The 17,508-nt window shown below is 34.2% G+C and overlaps 1 long non-coding RNA gene across 2 annotated transcripts in view; it reads right to left on the bottom strand.

Annotated features, from left to right (window-relative positions):
- Positions 1 to 17,508, bottom strand: part of LOC141577438 (uncharacterized) — a 551,160-nt gene that overhangs the window by 54,659 nt on the left and 478,993 nt on the right. The window lies entirely within an intron of this gene.

The raw sequence follows: 17,508 nt of genomic DNA, 5'->3' as shown, positions 1-17,508 counted from the left end.
AGAGTATTTTAAAAAATGGACATTCTGGGTGTCTGAGTTCTTCTCTGAATTCCTTTGTGTTAGTTTCCTGTTATCCTTTCACAGTTTCAATGCATACATATTTAAATTAAACTTGGTATGTTATTTTTCTCTGCTTTGGTTTGGCTCTTTTCTGGTGATATTTTTTTTCTTCTTGCTGAAACTCTCCAAATTTATTTTTAATCTTTAAAAAATATCCTTCTGTGATCATGGATGTGTTTTAAATCTGTATTCATATTTAAATAATTCAATTGACATGTTTGGGACTTTCCTGGACCCTTTGGAAGAGAAGGGGAGAAGTTTAAACAGATCAAGAACTTCTGTTGCTCACATGACATGCAGTTTCTTTAACACAACGTTCTCACGTGTTTTTCTGCACCTTATCACACTTCTTCCCTTTAGCCATTTTCAGGAACTCCTTTGCTACTTGCTGGCCTCAGAGATGATTACATCAGCTTCTCCTGGGGATGGGTTGGGGGGCTCCCACCCTGAGGGGGTGGGAGTCCTAGCTGTGCTGGGCTCTCTAGGAATACTTGAGCCCTGCCAGGCCCCTCGTGGTACCTGCAGCACCACCACAGCTACTGGCAGAATTCTCAGAGGTTTGGAGAGCCCTCTTATCCTGGTCACTTACATCTTAACTGGGAATTTTCTGGAAATCCCTGCCTCCATCTTACTCATGGAATAAATCGCTGGGGACTTGTTTTTGTTCCCATGGTTTAGGTGAGGGAGTAGACAGTCAGCTCAAGGATGCTGCCTTGTCCCTGTGAAAAGTGGATACTTTAAGAATATCGTCTCACATGAAAATTATAGTCCAAAGAATGGCTCAAAAGAATAACTATTAGAATCGTGATGAAAGAGAGATGACTGAAGAACAAAGCAGTAAAAGTTAACTTCTTTTGAATTAGGAAGAAACCAGTTAACGTCTAAGATTTCAAAATATTTTGCAACATGGAAGGAAGCATCATAGGACCTGAAAGTCCAAATTGATCAAAGTTAGTTGCTCAAAGGAAGAAGGTATGGTGGTGGAGAGATGGTGGCATGGGGGATTTGAAATGTCCTTCATACGCTTTTCTTCACTACGTATGTTAGAAGATGTGCTCTTGTTGCTATATTCTGTCTGTCTCTCTTTGTCTCTCTCTCTTTATTTCAGGTCATCAATGTTCCAAGCAGTTTGGAGCATTCAGGTCCTGAAGTAAGAAAATGGAGAGACTGGTCTCACATGTAACTAATTAGGAGACTTTATGGCTGTCATGGCACTCTGCTGAACACCATGTGAGTCGAGGCCATAGATGATTATTCATCTGAATTTCAATAGCAGATTGTTACTTCAAAGATACTATGAATTACTTTAAAAAGATCTTAAACATATTTTCTTGTGATTTCTAATAATTCAGGGACTGCTGGGGATTTTCAGTTCAGATAATCTTGTGATCATTTCTGAGAATTTTCTCTAAACACATTTAGTTACCATGTGTATACCCAAATCAATGTATATTGTATTTGTGGGTATGTGATTTAAACACTTAGTTATTGACTAAACTCATTGATCTCCTTAGTGGTCAATCACTTTAAAGGTAGATTCATATAGTTTGATGTAGCTGTGTCATTACAGGCAAACTTAACTTTTCACAGATGATGTTTGGACCGTGGCCATTTAGGGTTTACTGTGAGTGAGTGAACCAGAGCACTTATTTTTAGAGAACTACTCTGGACCGGTTTTTCTCCCTTGTAGTAAAAGACTTGGTAAGTTCTATAAAATGTCGATTACTAGCATTTACAAACATTCAAAATCTGTGATAGCCTGTCTGGTAGGTTTGAAGATTAAGTCCAGTTCAAGACATATGTTAGCATTTATAAGACATATAATCAAGTCATTTATATAGACTGTTAAAATATTGGATAACTGAAGAGACTTTTGTCTTTCTTACAATAGGAAAAGTAAGATGGTGCTGATTACCAGAATAAAGCTCTACTTTAGTCGGAGGCTGGTTGTGAAGGTCATACTGGGATTTCTCTCTTTGCAAGAATATAGGGGCACTATAGTTTATTGCACTTCCAGTCATACTTATAATTTAATAAACAAATATAGATTTTTCATCAAATCTGTAAGTCACTGAGACATATTTCCAATTCAGTGTTTGGTACCTTCAATTCCCATTTTCATTTTTTCCCACTGTCAACTTTAGTCATAGAGGGACATGCAACTGATGTCTTCATACATCCTCCAGTTTCTCCCATGACTGTCCTCTTAGAATGATTCCTAGCCTGTTACATAGAGCCACTGTCTTCTTAAATTCTACTAAAGATGCCAAATGCTTCTATGTGCTCTTCCTCTGGTTCCTGCAAAGGATGATTTTTGGTGACACTCTTTCCTACATTTTCAGGATTCTCTTTTCCTTTTTTTTTTTTTTTTTTGTAGTATTTTCAAATATACCAACTCAACCATCTGCTCTAAACACTTGGTGTTTCCCAAGAGATCAATAAATAAATGTCTTTGATTTTTGTTTTTACAATTTACGTGAGTGATAGCTGGGCTCAATATCACTAATTATCAGAGAAATGCAAATCAAAACTACAATGAGGTATCACCTCACACCAGTCAGAATGGCTGTCATTCAAAAATCCACAAATGACAAATGCTGGAGAGGCTGTGGAGAAAGGGGAACCCTCCTACATTGCTGGTGGGAATGCAGTTTGGTGCAGCCACTATGGAAAACAGTGTGGAGATTCCTCAAAAGACTAGGAATAGACTTACCATATGACCCAGGAATCCCACTCCTGGGCTTGTATCCAGAAGGAAATCTACTTCAGGATGACACCTGCACCCCAGTGTTCATAGCAGCACTATTTACAATAGCCAAAACATGGAAACAGCCTAAATGTCCATCAACAAGTGACTGGATAAAGAAGTGGTATATTTATACAACGGAATACTACTCAGCCATAAAAACTGACAACATAATGCCATTTGCAGCAACATGGATGCTCCTGGACAATGTCATTCTAAGTGAAGTAAGCCAGAAAAAGAAAGAAAAATACCATATGAAATCACTCATATGTGGAATCTAAAAAACAAAAACAAAAACAAACAAAAACAAAGCATAAATACAGGACAGAAATAGACTCACAGACAGAGAATACAGACTTGTGGTTACCAGGGGGGTGGAGGGTGGGAAGGGATAGACTGGGATTTCAAAATTGTAGAATAGATAAACAAGATTACACTGTATATCACAGGGAAAGATACACAAAATGTTATGATAACTCACAGAGAAAAAAAATGTGACAATGAATGTGTATATGTCCATGAATAACTGAAAAATTGTGCTGAACACTGGAATTTGACACAACATTGTAAAATAATTATAAATCAATAAAAAATGTTAAAAAAAATCTCATCTGTAAGTCAGAAACATTAATAAACACGGTTTCCAACGAAAAATATTTTATTCCTCAAATCTGTCCCCTTTCTGTATTCTCAAATTCATTCATATATGTTCTTTAACACATTGCATCAGGTCATCATCAGAAGCCTGCCTAGACCATGACCTTGCCTTCCCACAGCAAGTCTTGTCTCATTGAGCCTATTCTTCATTATAGTACCTATGATCAACCCCACCCATGTCACCAGATTCAGGTTACGCACTGTTATTTTGTGTCCAATATATGTTTCAATCCTTCAAATAGGCCTTGCGTTCTCTAGGCTGAGCGTTTTACCTCGCATGCAACCTTTTTTGCCCTCCTTCCCTCACTTATCACGAGCACACTGCCTGTGCAATTCACATCCACCTCTAGTAAATCATTTTAGCAGAGTTATTTATGTGATTTTCTTGCATTATTATAATAGGTTAGAATAGAAACATAAGTACATTGATAAATAAATATATCACTGCCCTTGTAATTAAATCTCTACTTGTTTAAAATCGGCTTTCTCCATTTAATTTTATATGAGTAATTATGCATAACTTATCCATAGTAATTCAAGGAAATAACCAATGTTACAGATTAAATGTACTTCAATGTAAGCTCCTTAAAAATAGATACTTTTTCTCATATTCATCTCTGCCCCCATATCTAGATGTAATTTAGTATCTAAAAACAACAACATATTCTTTCAATAAGAAAATGACTTCTTACAAATCTCCTACTAAAATCTAACTCTTTGCAATCAAAATAGCTCAAATGTCTGCTATCGTTTTAAGAAATTTTCCTGACTCAGATCTTAGACCTACTTTCAAATTGAAATATTTTTGAACTATGCATTTAATTTGAGTATCTGTCCATTATCTGGTGATTAAAATATATTAGTAACAATTATCTCACCAGCCTAGGTTTCATAAAGTCATGGAAATCTATCTTGTAAAAGCTGCTTTTCCTAGTATTTATGAATGTAGCTCTCCATGCAGTTCATCTACTCATCTGTAGTAAAATAATGATTAGTATCTGCAGTGCTAACTCAAGACTCTACAAGATTCTGAGGTAACTTCTGAGAATCAAAGACAGGATTAAATTGTGTTTATCAGAGTTCTAGTGGCCATAATAATAATAGCTCCTATGTGTGGTTCACAAGTCAGGTTCCTACCATTTTATCTCACCTTTAACACAACCCTTATGTACAGACATTAGCATCCCCCTTTTACATACTAAGACATCCCCAGTATCACACAGGGCGGAAGTGACAAGACTCAAAGTCAAACCCAGGTTGGTCTGATTTACAAAGTCTGGGCTCTTAAGAACTACTTGCAAGTCCCTGGCATCAGAGTCATGTGAGCTGAAGTAGCTGCATTGATTCTCTCTGGGAATGTATGCCTTATTGGTCCAAGAAGATCTGGGTTTCAGCTTTTCAGGACTAGGAAAAACGTGGATCAAGTCAGCTCCCTCAGGGATGATTTGATAAAATAAAACTCACAAGAGACTTGGTTATAGAACAGAATGACTATTTACGATTTCACCCTGAGAAATATTACTGTCAAGCTGTTTTCAATACTCATGTTTGTTTGTGTATATTTTTTATGACAAATTCTATGGTAGGCTATAAAGTCTGAATCCTTTGAGAACTGTTTGTTAACTTAAGTGACAAGAAGACACTGGTAAACAGATAGTTGCAATGCAAGTGCTTTTTTGAGATGGTGCTGATAACTGATATTTCCTAAACAGTATTTCTTATTTTTATGTGATTCTTAGCTAATTGTTGAGCACACTGCCTTTCTATTACTCCTTCCATTCAAACTGAAAAACAGATTTGTTCTCTCAAATGAAATACTTGTCATTCTGTCTTACAGGTTTAAAAATAAAATTCCCTTAGTTCCTTGAAAGCAGCTCCACCATGCAGGGCCAAATAACCATTAACCAACTCAGAGGACTGACGTATCATTCAGAATACTATGTGCGTTTTAAAATGCAAATACATCTACAGGAATAGCATGCATTTAGTATGCACAAACTAGTACATTCCTCTCCTATACACAGGATAACAAACACAAATCAGAACCATAAAGCTGTTGGATGAGCATATAATAAGGATAAAAGGTTTTATGCGGTGTATTAAATGTTTAGTGGCACCAGAATAAGGGTAGCCTCTTTTGACCTACACATTTGGAATGACCTTAACAATGGGGCTACATTTTAAAATACTCTGAACAAGCAGGAGTGGACGCTGTCATCATTTCCTTTATTTAACTTCCTTTTCTTTTCTCCTAGGTAGAGTACACATCCTACTTTAGATTTTTTTTTTTTTTTTGGTATTTTTAAAAGATTGTTTATATTAGTTTCCAGTTAAAATCAGAACATTGTATCTGGTCATTTAAAATGTTCCAAACTCTTTTTCTGACTCACTTGGTGATGATTTAAAGTTTAACTCTCAGAATGTCATATATTTATTTCATTTCTAAGGTCTTTCTGAGCAATTTATGCCATCTCCATGCACTGATACATGCACTGTTGCCTAGCATTCAGGTTCACACACACACACTACCTCACACTGCCTGGTTTCTAAACCTTATTACATCATTTATTAAGTAAACTTGGGATGTGGGTCTTTCTGCGCTTATGTTTTCTCATCTGTAAAATGGGGGCAATATATTATAGCAGCTAAAAAGAGAAGATTCAGCTAAAGTGACATTAGCAAAGGGGCTATTTGCAGAGGTATATTTAGGGTTAAAAGAAAAACACAAAAATGAGATTGTGAGGCACAAAAAAACAACCACAGAGCAAAGCTGTTACCATCACTATGACTGAAGGGACAAGGGAGACAAATGATATAGTTAGAGACCAGTGAAAATGGAATGATAAATTTGGGTCATGAAGCAGAAGCTGATTTTAAGGAACGATGCATCTAAGAGATACAATGGCTAAGCAGGAATGGACTTGGAAAAAAAAAAAGTATCCTGACTGCTACCTTTTTCCCCTGAACCAAGCTCTTGCTATTGCTTCCCTTTGGCTTCCAGAACACAAAGAGAGGTCAAGAATGGATCAGAGGAAGGAAGAATAGAGAAGAGCCAACATATCCTGTATTCAGAGCAACTTAAGAGATTAATATGAGGAACAAATGGGTTAATGTCTATGAAATTGTTCATAAACTCTTTAGCCGGGGAGAGGAAGCAATCAGAACGTCTGGGTGAGGCTGGCATAACAGAACTTGGTAACATATGCAGGAAACTGGGGGAGGGGAAGTTCTGATCCTTGGCAGCCCCTCAACCATTGGGGCTCTGTTCCATCATGGCGCATGTCTCCAGCATCAATCCCTCTACATCTTGCATGTTGCCTCCTACTATGATAGACTTTTTAGAAGGAATGCTGTGAATTTATGAAAACCATCATATTTCCATGGCAGTAACACCATGATTTTTGTATTAGTAGAGGACAACTTGGCTGCCTATGAACAAGACAGTAAGATCTAAAAGAGCGAAGTGAGCCTTCCAAGTCTGGATGGCTCCGTCCCTCACATCATTTAGGCTTTGGGTTCCTTCCATCTGACTTCTCTGTCAACCCCTGAGGAATCATACTTGTCTGTGTGACTGAAGCTGTATCCTGGGCATCTCTATGTATCAGCTTCTGGGAGTGGGATGAGCAGGAAAAGGGCGTTCACTGTTTAAAGTGCTGACAGAGAAATGGTACTCAGCACTTCTGTTCATATTCCACCTCCCAAACCTTTATCACTTAACCTTTTTGTCACACCTGATGACAAAGGAGGCTGGGAACATACTTGGGCATGTACCTATTTTTTTAAGGAAGAATAAATGAACAAATGATGATTGACAGCCATACCTCAGATACTACTTTTCTTCCTTGATACTCTTTGACAAAATAATGAATGCTGTCTGAGATACGCATTTACACACTTAGTTTACTTAAAGAATGCATTTCATAAGTGTCTTAGATATGTGTTATTTGGCTCTGGGCAATTAAACTAAGTGAGCAATATCGGAGGGATATGTTGAAAGCATATGGGAGAGTATATTTAATGTACGAATAAGGATTGCACAGAACACTTCCCCAAAACAGTAATCCCTCCCTTTCCCCCATTCTTCCTCTTGATGGCAGTTTTAATTTTTTCTTTTGTTATTTTTGTATGTCATTTCATTCTTTTCCTCTCAAGATTACTTTATGTGGTCCACTTGAATGTAAGGATTCCTGATTGGCTCACTTGGAACTATCTTCTACCCCAGTCCTTCCTCATTGCTTGTGTCAGAGCCTAGCGCCATGTGGTCCACTACCTATTCATTAGTGATCATGGGACAAAATCATATGAGAAGATGATATACTAGAGTTGGCCAATAACACATTTCATATGATAAATTATTATTTTAGGTCTAACTGGAGTCATGTCTGTAAGGGTTAACTATTTAGAAGAAAAAGGCATGGCTATATCTTGTAAGAGTTAAATGAAGGGGCTCAAATAAGTGCTATTAATTTAGAAAACAGATACACCACTATGGGTTTCCATGGATTTCGATGGCTTTGTGCATGAGTATATACTGAGGTATGCTTTTGCCAACAGGTTGAGATTGAAATATGTAAAGAAAGGAGGAGAAGTTACTCAAAGGGTAGTGAACGGGACATGTGTAGACACGTAGATGAAAGAATTCTTATGCAAAGAAAAACCAGATCCTGTTACAGCAGAGCAGTTCACATAAGTAAACAGAAAATGAATGACAGAAACACTGAATTAAATACTTAATTCAATTTCACATTAAATGCCTTTTGCCTTATGATATTCTGATGCTTTCATAGATGTTTTAAAATATCACCTTATTTAATTCTCTAAACAGCCCTTGTCATCGGTTTCAAATTGCTCGTCTGTTTTGGACGGTGAAAGAGCAGTTCTGAGAGGTTAACGTAACTACCCAGCGTCCAGCAGCTAGTGAGTGACAAAGCCAGAATTTGAATCCCATATATTTTGACTTATTTCAGTGGATGCTAGCATTTACTTAACATCAGTAACTCTGTTATTCTTGGTTGTTTGTTTTCTATTATTTTGTCTGACTTGGATTTCTTCAACCACACATGTCTAAACATTCTAGGAAAACTAAATGGAACTTAGAGGAATGTATTACATTCCAAGAGGCTTCTTCAAGGTACTGCTTGGTTGTGTGGGCTACAGCAAGACCTTTCATTACAGGTTCTTGCCTAAATAGTCAAAGAAGAGATCATCATTATGTTTAATACTACATGCATATTTATGGAAATGGTTGATCTACAAATGAAGCTTTCCATCTTTAACTGTGTATTGTTTTGAATTTTCTATACTATTGCTGAGCTTCTTTTGGTAAGAAAAATTTTAGATAAGGATGAATCTCCCCTTTTTAAGACTCCACACTCTGACGTAGGGGTAATCAATAATGATAATAATAATAATAAATATAACAAAAACAATAAAAACACCTTAAAAACCTATAAAATTTAAATTTTCATCAGAACTTAGAAAAATGGAAAGCACTATGTAAACAGACTCAGAATTTTAAAAACATTACATTTATTTAATGCATCTGCTCTTCTATTTGGGATATTTTTCATATTGGTAAGACACTGGTATCTGAAAGTTAAAATGTTGTTTTAAAAAATTAAAGAGAAAATCTGTATTTATAAGAGCATTAAAATGAACTGTGCCCTGTACCTTGCTTTTAATGGTTTATTAATAAACACTTCAGAGAGAAGATACAACAAAGCATGAATTGCTCTTCTTCCGTGTTTATTATTTTTATTCTTTAACATATATTAGGCATACCCAAGAGTGCAGTGTGCTATACAGAATGAATAAAAGCTAGTGTGATGATTAGGCTATATTCTGGTGAGGAATTCACAGTAGGTACTCAATAATTTAGTATGACTTAGCCTCTACTTTTTATGCTAATGGTTAAAGAGAAGTCAGTAATATTTGAGCTGGAATTTGGAAGGAAACTCTAGGTTGGTTCATTGTGGAAAAAATCCTGTATTATGATTCACAAATAATATGATATAAACCTTCCTCATTGTTAAAGCATTGAAAAAATTTGTAACAGACTTTAAATTCACATCTCCAAGTCACTTCATAAAAGTTTGATTCTGGTTCCTTTCCTCTTATAAGCAAGAACCAGCTAGCTGACATGAAACATAGAGAGCTTCTGTGGGTCAAAATGGAAGACCACATTCTTTTACAACATTGAATTGCACATGGCCTAGGAGGTGGTAGAATCATGACTGGTCTTGTAATCAACCACTTGCCAACTCTGGACTATTTTTTTGACCCTCTTATTTGACCCTGAAATCAGCTTTCCATTTGCTTTAAAGAGTGATATAATAACTAATTCTTAGAGAGAGTACAAGAATTAAATGAGATTATGAGTGGAGTAGTGTCTCCTACAGTACACATTTAATAAATATTTGCTCAGTATTAAAAAAACATTTTATAATGAAGAATTTAGTCTTCAAAGAAAATTCTCAGATGACTGACTTTATGAGAACTTCCTCACTTCTGATGAAAAGAAACCATTCTTTATTCTCACTTTACTATTTCTCTACATATTTTATATAGTATATGCTTCAGTTTTTAAGAAGTTGCCAAGTGCCTTTCCTAAGTGGTCCTGATGTTACACAATTCCACTAGCAAGTCATGAGAGATCCAGTTGTTACACATCCTTATACATGGTATGGTTCAGTATTTTAAACGTATGTGAAGTGACACCTTGTGGCTTAAATTTGACCACCCTAATGATTAATGATGTTATGCAACTTTTCATATGCTTATTGGCCATTTAAATAACTTAATTAGTATATTTTTGTTCTAAGTATTTGTCTTATTTTAATGGATTATTTGTCATTTATTATGGAATTAGAAGTGTTATTATTAATACATGATACAAATTCTTTGTAGATTGCATTTTCTTAATTGTTTCTTTTGAGATTATAATTTAAAAGACATATAATGGCCAACAGGTATATTAAAAGGTTCTCACCATTACTAACCATCAGGGAAATGCAAACCAAAACCACAATGGACTATCACCTCCCATCTAATGGCTATTATCAAAAAGATAACAGAAAGTGTTGGTAAGGATGTGGAGAAAGGGAATTCTTTTTTTTCTTTTTTTAACATTTTTTATTGATTTATAATCATTTTACAATGTTGTGCCAAATTCCAGTGTAGAGCACGATTTTTCAGCTATACATGAACATATATATATATTCATTGTCACATTTATTTTCCACTATGAGCTACCACAAGATCTTATATATATTTCCCTGTGGTATACAGTATAATCTTGTTTATCTATTGTGCATTTTAAAATCCCAGTCTGTCCCTTCCCACCCCCCACCCCCTTGGCAACCACAAGTTTGTATTCTATGTCTATGAGTCTGTTTCTGTTTTGTATTCATGTTTTTTTTTTGGGGGTTTTTTTGTTTTGTTTGTTTTTAGATTCCTCATATGAGCAATCTCACATGGTATTTTTCTTTCTCTTTCTGGCTTACTTCACTTAGAATGACATTCTCTAGGAGCATCCATGTTGCTGAAAATGGCATTATGTTGTTGGATTTTATGGCTGAGTAGTATTCCATTGTGTAAATATACCACTTCTTCTTTATCCAGTCATCCATCGATGGACATTTAGGCTGTCTCCATGCCTTGGCTATTGTAAATAGTGCTGCTATGAAAATTGTGGTGCAGGTGTCATCCTGAAGTAGGGTTCCTTCTGGATATATGCCCAGGAGTGGGATTCCTAGGTCATACAGTAAGTCTATTCATAGTCTTTTGAGGAATCTCCATACTGTTTTCCATGGTGGCTGCACCAAAGTGCATTCCCCCCAGCAGTGTGGGAGGGTTTCCCTTTCTCCACAGCCTCTCCAGCATTTGTCATTTGTGGATTTTTGAGTGATGGCCATTCTGACTGATGTGAAATGATATCTCATTGTAGTTTTGATTTGCACTTCTCTGATAATTAGTGATACTGAGCATTTTTTCATGTGCCTATTGATCATTTGTATGTCTTCCTTTGAGAATTGCTTGTTTAGGTCTTTTGCCCATTTTTGAATTGGGTTCTTTGGTTGTTTCTTATGAAAAGAGAATTCTTGTACACTGCCAATGGGAATGTAAATTGGTGCAAACACTAAGGAAAAAATCACATGGAGGATCTTTACAAAATAGATTAAAAATAGAACTACCATATGTTACAACAATTCTACTTCTGAGATTTTATCCAAAGGAAATAGAAACTCTAACTCAAAGAGATATCTGCACCCCAGTGTTCACTGCAGCATTATTTGCAATAGCCAACACATGAAAACAATCTGTGTCCATGGATAAATGAATGGACAAAAAAATATAGTGTGTATATATGTGTATATATTTATTTACATCTGTATATATATAATATATATGTGTGTGAATATATATACACATACATACACAAACACAATGAAATATTATTTATTTAACTCTATATTCATTTAATTTTATTCAAAGAAGAAAATTCTGCCATTTGCAACAACATAGATGGATGGGGAATGCATTATGCTAAATGAGATAAGACAACAAGAGAAATACAAATACTGTATAATCTCACTTATAAGTGAAATCTAAAACACACACACAATTAACTTACAGATACAGAGAATAGACAGAAGGGGGAGAAAAATGAATGAAGGTCACAAGGCACAAATTTCCAGTTATAAACTTAAATCCTGGAGATATAATGTACAGAATGGTGCCTGTAGTTAATAATAACATTATGTACATTTGAATGTTGATAAGAGAGTAGATCTTAAAAGTTCTACCACCAGGACAAAAATTTGTAACTATGCATGGTGATGGATTTTAACTAGACTTACTGTGGTGATCATTTCTCAGTAAATGCATATATCAATTCATTATGTTGTACATCTAAAACTAGTAATGTATGTCAAGATATTTTAATTAAAAAAAGATTTCAATTTATCATCATATCATTGTTGTATGTTTCCTATCTAGTCACAAATAACTTTCCTATGTTTTATTTCAGAAGTTTTATAGATCTTACATTTAAAATTATGATTAATGTCTAAAATAAGTTAGTATTCATGTACCTTGTGAGATATGGTTTCTGGTACATTTGTTCACTATAAATTATCCAGCTATTCCAATATAATTTGTTAAAAAAAAGTTTTTGCCTACTGAATTTCTTAGAAAGAGCCTCAAACAATAAAAATTAATTGACTATGCAAGTGTAGACCTATACTGGACTGGTTCCATTGATTTCTGTTTTTTTTTTTTAAATGAAGTGTAATAACTATGTGTAAGCTTAAGGTGTACAGCATGCTGATTTATACATTTATATACTGCAATATGATTACCACTATACTTTAAGCTAACACCTCTGTCACATAATCATCATTTCTTTTTTGTGGTAGGAAAAATTAAGACATAGTTTCTTAGCAACTTTGAAGTTTGTAATACAGGATCCAAATCAGAAAGAAGTAAAACTGCCATTATTTGCAAATGATATGATCTTATATATAGAAAATCCTGAAGACTCAACAACAACAAAAAAAACCTGCTGGAATTAATCAATGAATTCAATAACATTGCAGGATATAAAATCAACATCAGAAATCAGTGGCATTTCTATACACTAAAATGAAACACTGGAAGAAAATAGAACTATCACATTCACAATAACATCAAAACACAAAATACTTAGGAATAAATTTAACCAAGGAAGTAAAAGATGCATACAATGAAAACTACAAGACTATAATGAAATAAATTGAAGAAGACACCAACAAATGGAAAGTTAATCCTGTTCAAGGTTCTGAAGAATTAGTATTGTTAAAATGTCCAAACTACCCAAAGCCATCTATAGATTTAATACAACCTCTATAAAAATTCCAACAGCATTTCTCACAGAAATAGAAAAACAATCTAAAACTTGTATAGGACCACAAAAGACTCTGAAGAGCCAAAGCAATCCAGAGGAAGATGAACAAAGCCAGAGAGATCACACTTCCTAATTTCGAACTACAGCTGACCTTTGAACAACATGGGGGTTAGTGACAACAACTCCACTGGGCAGTCAAAAAACCACATACAACTATATAATTGGCCTTCTGTACCCATGGCTCTACATCTGCAGACTCAACCAACTGTGGATCATGAAATACTGTAATATATATTTATTGGAAAAAATCCACATATATGTGGGCCTACACAGTTCAAACTCATGTTGTTCAATAGTCAACAGTATACTACAAAGCCATAGTAATTAAAAGAGTATGTTATTGGTAAAAACAGATAAATTTACCAATGGAACAAAATAGAAAGCTTTGAAAATGGACATATAATATACCAAAATTTATGGGATTCAGCAAAGGTAGTTTGTCATACAGTGATAAATGCCTACAGGAAAAATAGAAAGATCTAAGCAACCTAATTTCACACTTCAAGGAACTATGAAAAGAATAACAGATTAAGCCCAAAATTAGGAGAAGAAAGAAATAAAAAGAGGAGAAATAGAGACTAAAAAGACAATAGAAAAAATCAATGAGAGGTATTTTTTTAAGAAGATAAACAAAATATAACTTTAAAAAAAATTTCTCAAAATTATAATTGACAGAGAAGACATTACAACTGATACCACACCAAAAAAAAAGGATCTTAAGATACTACATTAAAAAATTATACACCAACAAATTGTACAATCTGGTAGAAATGGATAAATTTCTAGAAACTCACAATCTACAAAGAATAAATCATGAAACAGAAAATGTGAACATACATATTAATAGTAGGGAGACTGAATAAGTAATCAACCCCCCACCAAAGAAAAGTCTACAGATGGCTTCACTGATGAATTCTAGAAAAAATTTAAAGAACAATTAATCCTAATACTTCACAAAACTCTTCCAAAATTAGTTAAGAATAATTCCAAATTCATTGTACAAGGCCAACATACCTGATTCCAAAATCAGACAATGTCACTGCATGAAAATTACAGCCCAACATATTTGATGAATACAGATGCAAAAGTCCTCAAAGTATTAGCAAAGCAAATTGAACAATATATTAAAAGAAACACATACCATGATTAAGTATGATTAATACCAGTGACAAAGGGATGTATCAACATTCTGAAGTCAGTCAATGTGATACACCACATCAACAAAATGAAAGAAAAAGCAGTATGATTATCTCAAATGATGCAGAACAAGCACTTGACAAAATTCAATATCCATTCATGATAATAACTCCTAAAATATTAGGTATAGAAGGAACATAATAAACACCAGATATAACAAGCCCACAGCTAACATTATACTGAAAGGTGATAAACTGAAAACATTTCATCTAAAATCAGGAACAGGACAAGGATGCCTATTCTCACCAATTTTATTCAACATAATACTGGAAGTGCTAGATGACAGTTATGCAAGAAAAAAGGCATGCAAATCATAAAAGAAGATGCAAAGCTCTATTTGCAAATGGCATGATAATATATATAGAAAACCCTAAAGACTCCACTCAAAACTGTTAGAACGAATAAATAAAATCAGCAATGTTGCAAGACACAAAAATCAATCTACAAAAATCAGTTGCATTTTTATACACTAACAAGGAACTATCACAAAATTAAATAATACTCCCATATGTAGTTGCATCAAAAAAGTAAAATATTAGGAATGAATTTAGTGAAGGAGGGAGGAAAGATCTGTACACAAAAAACCCTAAGACATTTGACTAAATAAATTATGGAAGATACAAATAAATAGATATATATGCCATGCTCATGAAATCAAAGAATTAATATTGTTGTTAAAATGTCCATATTACCAGAAGATATCTATCTACAGATACAATGCTATCCCTATCAAATTTCAATGGCACTTTTTAACAGAAATAGAAAAACAATTCTAAGTTTTGTATGGCACCAAAATGTTGCCAAATAATCCTGAGGAAGAATAACAAAGCCGGAGTCATCACACTTTCTGATTTCCAATTATATAACAAAGCTATAGTAATTAAAACAGGATGGTACTAGCACAAAACACACACAATGATCATTGGAGCAGAACAGAGTGTCCAGAAATAAATCTATGCATATCTGGTCAATTAATTTTTAACCAAAGAGTCAAGAAAATACAACAGAGAAAGGATAGTCTCTTCATAAATGGTGATGCAAAAGTCACATGCAAGAGAATGAAATTGGTCTACTATCTAACACCACTGACAAAAATAACTTGAAAAATATTAAAGACTTAAATGGAAAATGTTAAAGTGTAAAATTCTTAGAAGAAAATATAGGGAAGACGCTCCTTAACATCAGTGTTTGAAGTGAGTTTTTTCATAAGACACCAGAAGCACAAGAAAGAAAAGCAAAGATCTACAAGTGACATTAGATCAAATTTAAAAGCTTTCATTAAATGAAACAAACAAATAGGCAACCTAAAGAATGGAAGGAAAATATTTGCCAACTTTATACTGTTTAAAAGATTCATATCCCAATTAAAACTATAACTCAACAAAAATAATCTAATTTTAAGGCAGAGAACCTGAATATACATTTTTACCAAGAAGACATACAAATGGCCATGAAGTATATGAAAAGATGCCCAATATCACTATAATCATCAGAGAAATGCAAATCAAAATTTCAATGAGATATCACTACATACCCAGTAGAATACCTATCATCAAGAAGACAAAAGATAACAAGTGTTGGCAAAGAAGTGGAAAAAAGGAAACCTCTGTGCACTGCTAGTGGAAATGTAAACTGGTTCAGCCCCTATATAATGAGATTCTTCAAAAAGTTACTATCATATGATCCAGAAATCACATTTCTGGATATATATCCAAAGGAAGTAAAAACAGGGTATCAGAAAGATATCTGCCTTTCTTCCTTCCCAATTATTCTCATATTCTCTATGACTTTTACTTCCCACTGTCACCACCATATCTTACTGTTTCACATCCTGTTTACTGTGCTCGTCTTTCTGTCTGTAGTCTGTCTTTCTTCTTAATCCCACACTGTAACCCAGCTTTGCTGGGTTGGGTTTTGTGATAAACTATAGGAACTACCTGACTAGTAGACAGTATTTTTAAAAGAGATTCCTATGTGATATTTTTCTGTTGTAATTAAAACCTTACATTTGTACAATCCACTTAAAAGTGTAAATATTGTGTATGATAAAATGTATGTCAATCTTCATGCAAACTTCAAAAAAGATAACTGCACTCCCATGTTTACTGTGGCACTATTTACAATAGCCAAGGTATGTGTATAACCTAAATGAGAATGAATACAAGGATAAAGATGACACGGTATATATTTTATACACACACATACATACATGCACACACACACAGGAATGTTAGGCAGCCAACAGAAAAAGGAAATCTTACCATCTGCAACAGCACGGATGGAGCCTGAGGGTATTATGCTAAGTGAAATAAGTCAGACAGTGAAAGGTAAATACTATATGATATGACTTATACATGGAATCAGAAAAAAATAATGTAATTCATATAAACTGTAGAAAAGTTGTTGTCAGTGGTTGGAGGTGGGGAAAATAGGGAGAGTCACCTAAAGGGCACAAACTTTCAGCTATAAGATGAATTAAGAACTGAGGATCTAATGTATAACATGGTGACTATGGTTGATAACACTGTATTTTATAATTAAAATTTGCTAGGAGAGTAGAGCTTACATGTTCTCACTTTCCCAAATTTTATATATACACAAACACAAAATATATATACACACACACACACACATGTACGTATATATGTGATGGTTGGATTAACTAGATAGAAAAAGCCTTTCATAATGTATATCAAAATATTGACGTATATTTTAATATTCTACAGTCTGTCAATTATATGTCAATAAAGATTAAAAAACAACAAAAATCAAACATAAAACCTCAATGAGATGACAACGACTTAGAATTTCAATTTCTTTTAGCAAAGTTTTATCATTTTCTGAGTTCAGGTGTTTTCATTAGAAAATAAAATGATTTAAAAACAAATTTATCATTTTTAAATAG

The sequence above is a fragment of the Camelus bactrianus genome, chromosome 4, assembly GCF_048773025.1.
Source record: "Camelus bactrianus isolate YW-2024 breed Bactrian camel chromosome 4, ASM4877302v1, whole genome shotgun sequence".
In the NCBI taxonomy this organism is placed as follows: domain Eukaryota; kingdom Metazoa; phylum Chordata; class Mammalia; order Artiodactyla; family Camelidae; genus Camelus; species Camelus bactrianus.
Note: the sequence above shows the minus strand (reverse complement) of the source record. Positions and strands in the feature narration are given on the sequence as shown.